Source organism: Cryptomeria japonica, chromosome 5 (assembly GCF_030272615.1).
Source record: "Cryptomeria japonica chromosome 5, Sugi_1.0, whole genome shotgun sequence".
Classification (NCBI taxonomy): domain Eukaryota; kingdom Viridiplantae; phylum Streptophyta; class Pinopsida; order Cupressales; family Cupressaceae; genus Cryptomeria; species Cryptomeria japonica.
In genome coordinates this window covers 426,506,930-426,518,687 of record NC_081409.1, presented here as the reverse complement: position 1 = coordinate 426,518,687, position 11,758 = coordinate 426,506,930, and positions in this window count along the sequence as shown.

Below are 11,758 nucleotides of genomic sequence, written 5' to 3'. Positions count from 1 at the left end.
GGGTCCCATAGGACCCTTACCTACTCTACAATATGACCCTTGAGGGTCAATTCCCGATGCTGTAGAAGGTGCACGAGATCCAAAGAAAGTTGTCCTTCCTCTACCTACAATTCATTTCAGTGAAGAACATGTGTCACATCAGGATGATATTGCCTAAGAACTGAAACATGAAAGACATTGTGGATGTGGGATAGGCTCAGTGACAAGGCAAGATGGTAGGCAATAGGTCCTATCCTCTCAAGGATCTTAAAAGGGCTGACAAACCGTGGCACCAACTTAGAGCCCTTTCCATATCAAATTGGACTCTTCCATGGACACACTCTGAGGAAAACTTAGTCTCCAAAGGAAAACTGGCGATCCACCATATGAGCATTGGCATACTTCTTTTGTCTATCATGCCCCGCCACTAAATGCCCACTCGTACACCCCATATCTCGAAGCATCTCTAGACCTAACTGCACCATGTCCTCTAATCGATCCCAACTTAGAGGAGTGTGACAAGGTTGATCATACAACGCTTGGAAGGGAGACATACCTATGGAGCTGTGATATCCATTCTTATACAAGCAAACTCTACTAGATAAATATAGTCTTCCCATCATGACTGTTGATCCATAACATGCATGTGAAGCATTTCCTCTAAAATCTAATTCACTCGCTCTATCTACCCATCGGTCTCTGGATGGTAAGTGGAAGTGAAGTTCAACCAGGTCCCCAAATCATGTTGCAACGATGTCCACAATGTTGATGTAAAAATGGGATCTCTATCAAATATGATCTGTCAAGGAATCTTGTGTGTAGACACTGAAAAATGTCTTTTTCATCATGTACTAATTATTCATCCTAATTAATTAAGTAATTCTTTAATTATTTAATTAAGTTAATTATTCTTCTAAACTGACTCAATCATCATTCTTCATCTTATTAATTATTCTATTTCTATTTTTTAATTAATTAATCAGTTAACCCTATCTCAAATATTAATTAAATATTATTTATTTAATTAATTACAATTAATTCTTTAATTAAGTAATATTTATTATTTAATTAATTCTATTTCTAATGTTTAAATAATTTAATTTAAATTAATTAATTTATTCCTTCAAATTCCCAAAATTAGAATTTCAATTCATTTCATTTAATTTCATCTAATTACAAATCATCAAATTCGCATTTCACCAATTCTGAATTTCATTTTAATTTCATGTGCATTTCAGGATTTGAAAGTCCAAATTCAAATCCAAATTGAAAATGAAAATCAGATTTAATTTCAAAATCTTATAGCACATGTTGAAATCATAACTGATTGATCAAATCAGTTAACTCTTCAATCACCCCTTTTCACTTCAAATCACCTTTTTCTGACTAATCAATCAATCCACTTATCTCTCCAATCAATTCAGTCTTCTAATTCATCTATTCAGTCAACTAGCTACTCTATTCAGTCTACTGGTTAATCAATTTTGAGTTCACTCTCCAATCAATCCCATTAACAGACCAATATATTTAGTTAACAAATCAACCAAGATGAGTTCATTGATCAATCTAATCTTAGTTGACTATCAATCAGGACTTGATATCAAATCCTCACCCCTTCTGTGTTGAAAATCTATATAAACAATATCATTTTCACAAATCAGTCTAGAATCAGAGTCTTCAAAATAATTGTCTATCTTATGCAGGAATTTCAGTGTAATACCTAAGAGCCAATCAACCAATTATGGAGAAGAGAAATGTAAGATTTGTTACATTAATTGAGGGAGTTTAACTTAGAATTCATTCTTTATTTCAATGGATCTTGCATTATTCTATTGTCATTTAGAAGTAAAAGTAATTAAATTTAGAGTTGTGATTTGATCTTTTACATATGATTATATTGTTTATACTTAATTTACCCCTAAAGACATTTGGTGAACCTGACGTGAAACCGCCTACTGATTCAAGTTTCTGATTGTCTAATTTGCAGGTCCATATAGAAAATATTATTTCACAAATGATGTCATTTTTATTCACATTTGACATCATTCTGATTCACAATTGCTTGAACTAATGCACAATTGTAGGCCTAATTTAGAATTTCAATTTTCTTTGTCATTTTGGCTTTATTTCCATTTGTGAGATGAACCCATCAATCTTTCATGATTCTAGAAAATTTCATTGTTTTGCATAAAATATCTCTAACCCTATGGTAGGTTAGGTAACTTTTAAAATTTCACGTGCCAAGATAACATAGAAGACAACATAGATAATACCAAAGGATTCTAAAGGTAGAGAGAAAACTTTGTGAACTTGAAGAAGAAGAGGTAATCGCTCAATACCATAGAAACATTCATCGATTCCTTTCCAAATTTGATTTCTATGATGACATTAAAGTGACATCCCACGTAATCTGGAGTGATATCATCATAGAATAACATTTCTCTTATGTCTTTTCATTCTGTTTAATTTTCTAAAAAAATTCCAGTTTAACTAGTGCACAATTGATCTGTCAATAATTCACAATTGTTGTTACAGAAATTTGCGATTGCACAGTAGGTAGTTCACAATTGCTATTAGAATATTTCAAAATCACTTAGTAGGTAGTTCACATTTGCATGAGTAGGATAAAATGTTTCTATTTAGTTTTCTTTATGTTCTCTATCAGTAATTACCTATGTTTCTGCAAACAGAGAGGTTAAAAGTTGTAACTGAAATAATTAAAATTAGGTTGGATAGCCCACCATGTATCAACTAACACTTTATGCAAGGGTAGCTTAGAAACACTTTAGTTTGGTGTAATTAAAATAAGCCACAAACCATCTTCTTTTTTATTCACAATTTCTATGAAGGGTAAAATGAACACCATGTTTTCATGGAGCAACATCTCCATTTAGACTAGAAAAATTTGCAATTTGGGGTTAAAAGGAATATTTTTTTTGTGTTTTTATGAGGTGATAGGTATATTATCTCCCCTCTTCTAGGTGATCAACATCTCTTGAGAAGCCTATAAGGATGGTGAGAGGGGAACAACCTAAAGTGGTAATGGCTAATGCCAAGTATTCTAAACCACTGTAAATAAATGTTTTTGCAATGAAAATTGTAAGCAATGGGTGATGGAATGACGATTAAATTCACCGGATATATGCCCACCCAAATGGAAGCCTGATTAAACACCTTAGAAATTACAAGCCCAACTGAGTCAGTAACCAGACAATTTATTATCATAGTGCAAGGGTGGGGAAAAACATATCCCTAAGACACTCACCATATATCTCCTAGGATAATGAGCCAATTGAGGAGCGATCCTCTTTGGTTTAATTTCCGGACAAAGGCAAAAAAGTTTGTGCACCTTAGGGTGTGACAATGTCATTTGAGCTAACAGAGTATCAAGATGTGGGCTATGGTAATATTTGTTACCTTTTGACCTTAGGAGAGTCTTCTTGTTGTGCAATTGATTGACCAATTACAACGAAAACAAAATGGGATTTTGAAAAAGACTCCAACATTCATGGGGATTTGAAAAAATTCCTTAAATAAGTATTCTTTCTATGTTATTATTCTTTCTTGATGTATTTGTTGTGTCTTTTCTACATGATCAAACATTTCAAAATGGAACATCAACCAAAATTTTCTCAATGAAACACCCAAGAGTCAAAAATTCAAGAGAACAACCAAGTATTTACATCTAACAAGTTCAAAAAATTTAGCCAACATTCAACAATATGGAAGAAAATGGTGTTTCATGTGATCATGGGTCCTCACACATATAGGGAATGAATAGTTTAAGTATTTCATCCACATCTTGCATAAATATTCACAATTAAGGGATTAAAAGTCCATCATTTTCATTCAAATTAGGAGAGTAAAAGTCCATCATTCACACTCCTCTTAGGATAGAGTCCTTACATTACACATCTTAGTACCAAAATTAGTTTTCATAGTCTTCATTCTTCATAGTCATTTTCATCATAGAAGTCTTAAGAACATATCCTTTGTGTGAGTCTAAAAGGAGATTGTGATTTTCCATTTGAGCAACCCAATCTTGGACTAGACAATGATCAATTAGAGATAATTAATGGTTTGGACAACCTTGCTTGGGAAGTAAAAATTGATCTCCCACAATATGAAGAAGTAGAAGTCATCACAGACAATGAAATCCAAAAAATTTTCCACCTTGATACTAAGTTGGTAAAAGAAATCAAGAACCCAAGAGAACAAGAAGAATTTTGATAATTTGATGAAAAACTAATGACAAATGTTCCTCACCAGTAATCTTAGGAGAATGTCACCATTCATAGATTGCATACATAGTTAGGTCATAAGTCTTGCATCCATATAAATCTACCATTTGCATTTAGGAAATCATAAAAAGTCATAGGGAGTCAAGATCACATGATAGTAACAAGATCACAAAAGGAAAAGGATCAGATGGATCCAAATAATGATCCATACTATAACCCAACTTGGAACATGAACACACCTAGAAGCTCAAGCTCTCAATCAAGAAATAGGGCTTTGATACCAAAAGAGCCTAATAGATTAAAAACAATAGAGGAGCTACAAATAGGATTAACACAAGGAAATAGAGCTCAACAAGACCCTCAAGTCTTAATGGCGATCAATGCCCTTATCAACAAAAATAGAGATAAGTATCCATCTCTCTTAATTCAAAATGGAGCAAAGTTGCCTCTTGATTTTGACATCTCCATAATAAAGCCACTAGGAGTGACAATGAACCTAAATGTGACACAAATGTCTAATACATCTACAATAACAACTTCTACACAAAAGTGTTTCTCCAAGCACACAAATAGCTTCAACACAGTTAAACACAACACAAGTAACTATAAGTTATACACCAATATTAGGGGTTGCTTCAACAAGGTTCCAATCAATGCTCATGTTCAATTCACAATCCATTGGTACTCCACAAGAAAATACATCGGTATCAATGGGATTTGCAACTAGTAGGCAAGGGATACAACATGGACATACCAATCCCTTTGGGTCTACTTAGGCTAACACAATGCCTCAATTTACCTACTTCACAACACCTAGTAGTGGTTTCCATACAATGTAGAGTCAAGCATGTTCAAGAACACTGGTATACACCACCTCCTCACCATATGTTGAAAACATATATGCATCAAGCATACCCTTGATACAAACAAAATTTTTGGCTCAGTAAGTTCAAAACTTTTGGCAAATGGTGAGCATGGAGGTAAGAAAGGACAAGAAAAGATACACATTGGAAGATCTCATGCCTTATCCCAATGATAGATCTCTATATATGCCACCCTTTCCTCCACACTTTGAGACACCTAAGTGTAGTGTCATAAATTGTACACCCTTGCTAGGGTGGTACAATTTCACACTTAGGTTAGCACCCACTTTAGTATGTCTTGCATCTTGCATTTTTAATTCTCCTTTAAGAATTTAATTAATTAATTTAATTTAATCTAAGGTCATGTTTCATAACTTTACATATTATAAAGTTGGGCCCTTTACCCTAAGTGTGCCCCTTTTCATCTTATAACTCCAATGAATCATTTGATCATAAACCCTAATTATTTCTTATTTTGACCATTTAGGCCTGATTTCACATATCAAAACATCTCGAAATCAGCTGTAACTTTGGGATACGCTCTAATATCATCATATCTAACAGTCTTAAAAATTTGGTGAAAAGTTGGTTGGATCATGGTGGGAATGCACATGGTCCATGACTTTTTTCTTGCAATTTCGAGAGCACAATCCTATGATATAATAATGATTAACCCCAAAATATCACCAAGAAATTTAAATCCTAGGTAAGCCTAAACATGAAATTAAGATCTAAGGTTTCATACTTAAGATCTCTCTTTCTTCATTTGAAGGGTTCATCTTCTAAGAATCTAAGAGCAGGTTTTTGGAGCATTAGAGCCTTCTTTGCAATGAAATAGTAGATCTTTGTAGTATTCAGCAACATTCAACATTCATCCATCAAACATTTATCAAGAATCATTTTATCAATTGGGAGCTTTTAAAGATGTAGAAGAATAATAGGAGATCACTGACTTACGATAGGCTTGTACCTCTCCCTTGGGATTGGGTATGGTTTCATGTTGTTTTAATGTCTTTTCATAAGCTTCATTTTTATTCACATTCATGATTTAGATCACTTTGCATTGTGGATTTAGAGCATTTACTTTGTCAATTATAAGCAATTATGGTTTACTCTTTAGGGTTGCTCTAGATTGTTTACTTTCATTCTTAGGATCTTGCACATACACAAGGTTCTTGCACACACATTTTTGGTACATTATCGACTATTCATGGAGGTGGAAATCACCAACATGGGGGTTTGACTAAGGAAAAACCCTATATAGCTACCCCAAACTCTCTTTTTCAGCTTTAGGTACAGGTTCAGATCTGAGCGTAGCTGGAAGTTTTTGGACCGAAAGAGAACACAGGGATAGTTCTAGGTTGCAGATCTTCATAGAAACCCCAAGGATGGGGGCGTGTCACACTGCTCCTACCCAAGATAGTGGCATGGAACCATGGTCCTACCCTCTATCAACAGGACTTGGCAGAACAACACTTTGCAAGCTCCAAAATCCCTCCTATAAATTTCAGCTCCACAATTGCAGAATCAAGACAGTGGCATGGTACCCTAGTCCCAGACATTTCTACTTAGATTTCAAACACAGGTGCACCTTTGATTTCTCCTTCTGATCTTACTTTTTAGCAGTGTATCAGTTGTTCTTTAGTATTGAATCCAACATATGAAGATGCTATTTTGAGCAGTACATTCTTATTGGATTTAACCATCCAATTGTAGTCAGTGTGACTCCCATTTTGTGTTTGAGCAGTGAGCTCTAGGCACTTGGCCTTTCTGCATGTGCAAACCCCATTTTTATACACTTACTATCTGCAGTAGTATCATTTGATTGTGGGTAAGGTTTCCCACCGTGGTTTTTCTCCTTACAGGGTTTCCACATACAAATATTGGTGTTATGTGTTTTGGATGACTTTGTCTTTTTGTTTCATACATTAACCTTTACCGGTATTGCAATTATCTAATAAAACTGTCCACCGGTATAACAGACTGTTTCACCAGTATTAAGCAAAAAGTTGTTTAAGTTGTTTTTGGTTTAAATTCATTTGACAACTGATTCATCCCCCCCCTCTCAATTGTCTCTAGGACCTAACAATTGGTATCAGAGCATAGTCCTCTTTTACAAAAGTTTAATAGCTTGAGGAGATCCAATGTCTACTAACTATTTTAGGAAGGACAGTCCTAAACTTGATGGGACCAACTATGGCATATGGAAGATCAGAATGGAGACACATCTAAATTGCATTGGAAAGGACATCTGGGATGTTACAAAGAGTGGTTATACTGCTCCTACTCCTGGTCAGCCTAATCCACCTACCTTAGGAAAGGATGAAGAAAATGATTTCAAAGCAAGAGAAGCACTTTTGAGCGCATTATCAAATCAACAAATCATGGGATTATCAGATAGGTCTACTGCTAAAGCTATTTGGGATCATTTGGAAACACTGGATGAAGGTGATTCCATAGTCAAAATTGCAAAACTTGAAAGCTTCCGGGTCAAGTATGAACATCTGAAAATGGAAGAAGATGAAAGGATTTCTGCTTTTATGGAAAGAGTAAATGAGATTGTTTTGGGTATTAAATGTTGTGGAGGAACCTTAAGTGAGGATGAAATTGTTTCAAAAGTTTTAAGAGTATTTCCACCGGCATATAAAATGAAGGTTACTGCTATAAATGAGTTAAGAACAATGCCTAATACATCAGTAACTAGGGATACATTGATTGGAAAAATTTTAGCTTTTGAAATTGAGGAAATTAGTCATGTTGCTACTATAAAGACAGATTTAGCTTTTAAAGCATCAACATTTGCACCACCATTTGATAAATCAGATTGGAAAGCCTTTTATGTAAGAGCACTTGAAGAAAGCAGAAAAGAAAATGAAGAACTTGAAGAACTTGAAGCACTATTTGCAAGGAAAATGCCTAAAGGTCCAGTTGGAAGTAAGTATGAAGGTAAAGCACCCTTTAAATGTTTTAATTGTAATAAGATTGGTCATATGGCTTCAAGATGCTCTGATAGACATGCTAGACTAAGAGAAGAAGCTAGAAGAACATACAAGCCTAACCCTGAATATCAAAGATACAGATTTAAGAAGAATAAAGACAAATCTTGTTACATTGCTGATGAAGGTGTGACTGATGATTCTGATGAGGATCTGGCTGACAATGGATAGTTTTTTGTTGCTATAATAGAAGATCAACCAACACCTACTGCTCAACCAGTAGAATAGGCCTTGGCAGCTAAAGTTGAAGTAAAGGATGAGTGGATCATTGATTCAGGATGCTCACATCATATGACAGGAGATAAAGGTAAATTCTTGAACTTTCAAGAATACAATGGAGGCTTAGTAAAATTTAGAGATGATAAAGCTTGTTTGATCAAAGGTAAGGGTACAATATCTCTTGATAGTAAGCATAATACTGACAATGTTTACTATGTTGAAGGTTTAAAGCATAATCTTTTGAGTGTTGGTCAATTAGTTGAGAAAGGATTTTATTTACAATTCAAAAATGGAAAATGCAAAATCATGAATAGAACTGGTTTGGAAATTGCAACGGGTAATCAGACTAGAGGTAATATCTTTCATTTGAATAACAGTGAAAAGACATGCTTAATTGCACATATTGATGAAAGTTGGCTATGGCATAAGAGACTCTATCATGTAAACTTTGATTGCATGGTGAAAATCAGTACTGCTAAGGCAGTTAGAGATTTACCTAAAATTGTCAAATCTCACAATAAAGTATTTAAAAATGTTAATTTGGAAAACAAGTTAGAGCTAGTTTCAAAAGTATTCTAGAAAAATCCAATAATGCTCTTGATTTAATTCATACTAATTTATGTGGTCCAGCTAGAACTAAAAGCTTACAAGGTGATATATATTTCATGCTAATCATTGATGACTATTCCAGAATGTGTTGGGTTACTTTTCTCAGAGTAAAATTAGAAGCACTTGGAAAGGTCAAACTGTTCAAAGCTATGGTAGAAAATGAAACCGGTAAGAAAATCAAATGTCTAAGATCAGATCAAGGAGGAGAATTTACATATAAGGAATCTAATACATTCTATGAAGTAAATGGAATCAGAAGACAACTATCAACACCTCGGACACCACAATAGAATGGAGTTGTTGAAAGGAAAAATAGAACTATCTTGGATGCAGCAAGAAGTATGTTATTAGAAGCAAACCTACCACATGTATATTGGAGAGAGGCAGTCTGTACAACGGTCTATACATTCAACAAAGTTCACATCAAAGGTGAAACCGGTAAGACCCCTCATGAACTATGGTTTGGTATTACTCCTACTCTTAAATTTTTTAGAATATTTGGAAGCAAATGTTATATTAGAAGAGATGAGTATATTGGCAAATTTGATCCTAGAAGTGATCAAGGAATATTTCTTGGTTATTCATCTAAGATAAAGACATATAGATGTTTTAATAAAAGATTGCAAAAAATTGTTGAAAGTACAAATGTAAAGATTGATGAACAATTTAGAGTAACTTCAAGGTATATAGACTCTGAACCGACAACGGAAATTTTGACAAATGAACCTACACTAAATACACTGGTACAGAATGAAGATCCAGTTACACCAGTATCATCTGAAAATTCCACAGTAACTGAGGAACAACAACAAACAAAGACACCCCGATATGTAAGACTGAATCATTCTGAAGATCAGATAATTGGAAACAAGTATAAAGGAGTTATGACAAGAGGAAGATTGGCAAATGAAGAGGTATGTCTTATTTCTCAAATTGAACCATCATTAGTTAATGAGGCATGTGAAGATAAATATTGGATTAAAGCTATGGAAGAAGAATTGGAACAAATTGAGAAGAGTAACACTTGGACATTACTTCCCCAGCCTAAAGATAGAAATGTAATTGGAACCAAATGGGTATTCATAAACAAACTTACTAAGGTTATCAGAAATAAAGCAAGAATAGTGTGTAAGGGATATTGTCATAAAGAAGGAATTGATTACAATGAAACCTTTGCACTGGTAACTAGAATTGAGGAAGTTAGATTGTTTTTGGCTTTTGCAGCACATAAGAACTACAAAGTATATCAAATGGATATTAAATGTGCATTTCTGAATGGAGATATTGAAGAGGAAGTTTACATTGAACAACCTGATGGATTTTCTTTGACAGATCACAAAGATATGGTTTGCAAGTTAAGGAAAGCTTTCTATGGATTAAAGCAAGCTCCAAGAGCTTGGTATGCAAGATTGGATAAGTATCTTTTGAAGATTGGTTTTTCTAAAGGTAATGTAGACAACAATCTATATTATAAAGTGACTAATGATGACATCTTGGTTATAGAAGTTTTTATTGATGATATAATCTTTGGAGGAGAAGATGGATTATGTAAAGAATTTTCTATTAAAATGCAGCAAGAATTTGAAATGTCTATGATTGGAGAAATAAAATTCTTTTTAGGATTGCAGATTTCATAGACTGACAAAGGTATATTCTTGAGTCAATCCAAATACTTAAAGGAGTTACTAAAGAAATTTGGGATGGAGAACTCTAAACCGGTAAGCACACCTATGACTACAAATGACAAACTATCACTAAGGGATGAATCTACACCTATAAATCCAACTAGATACAAATCTATGGTAGGAGGTTTACTGTATTTGACACAAACTAGACATGATATTATGAATGCAGTATGTATTGTTTCAATATTTCAGAGTAATCCTAGAGAAAATCATGAATCGGCAGTAAAAGGGATTTTTTGGTACTTACAAGGCACTATAAATCTTAGATTATGGTATCCTAGAGATGAAAACTTTGAATTATGTGCATACACAGATGCAAATTAGGCAGGAGATGTGGATGAAAGAAAAAGCACCACCGACGGAGCATTCTTTCTTGGAAATAAACTAGTTTCTTGGTTGAGTAAGAAACAAAGTTGTACATGTTTATCAATAGCAGAATCTGAATATGTTGCAGTAGCAACTAACTATACACAAGTACTATGGCTTAAGAAAATGTTGAAAGACATAAAGGTAAAATGCAAGGAACCTACTACTATCTATTGTGATAACACTGCAGCAATTGATATGTCTAAGAATTTGGTATTACATTCTAAAACCAAACATGTTTCTATCAAACTGAATTTTCTAAGGGAAAATGTTGAAGCAATAGAGATAAAACTGGTTTATGTGAATTCTAAAGAGCAGATTGCAGATATCTTCACTAAACCTTTGCCTAAGGAGACTTTTGAATATCGTAGAGACCAGCTTGGGGTCATACCCCCACCGGTAGAGACTTAGGAAGTTGATGTTTGTCATCAACCGACAGAATTAACAAAGAAATCTTTTACTTCATCCTTGATGAGGAAGCTACTTCTCAGGGGGAGTAGTTGGTATAATAAATTGGCTGGTATTTTGTATATGAACTTGGTTTTGTAATAACTTTAGCATTTGATGTCAAAGGAGGAGAGATTGGTATGGAAAAACACATGGAAAACACATGTTTCTCCCAGGGGGAGAGATTGTTATTTGGGAGAGATTATTACTCTCTGTATCTGTATTTTGATTTCTGATTATGATCTTTTTTTTGGAGATTGTTGGTTTTTGGTATTTGGCATTTTTGTTTTGGCACTTTGATGGTTTTTCCATCTTGTGTTGCCATCAATGCCAAAGGGGGAGATTGTTGGTAT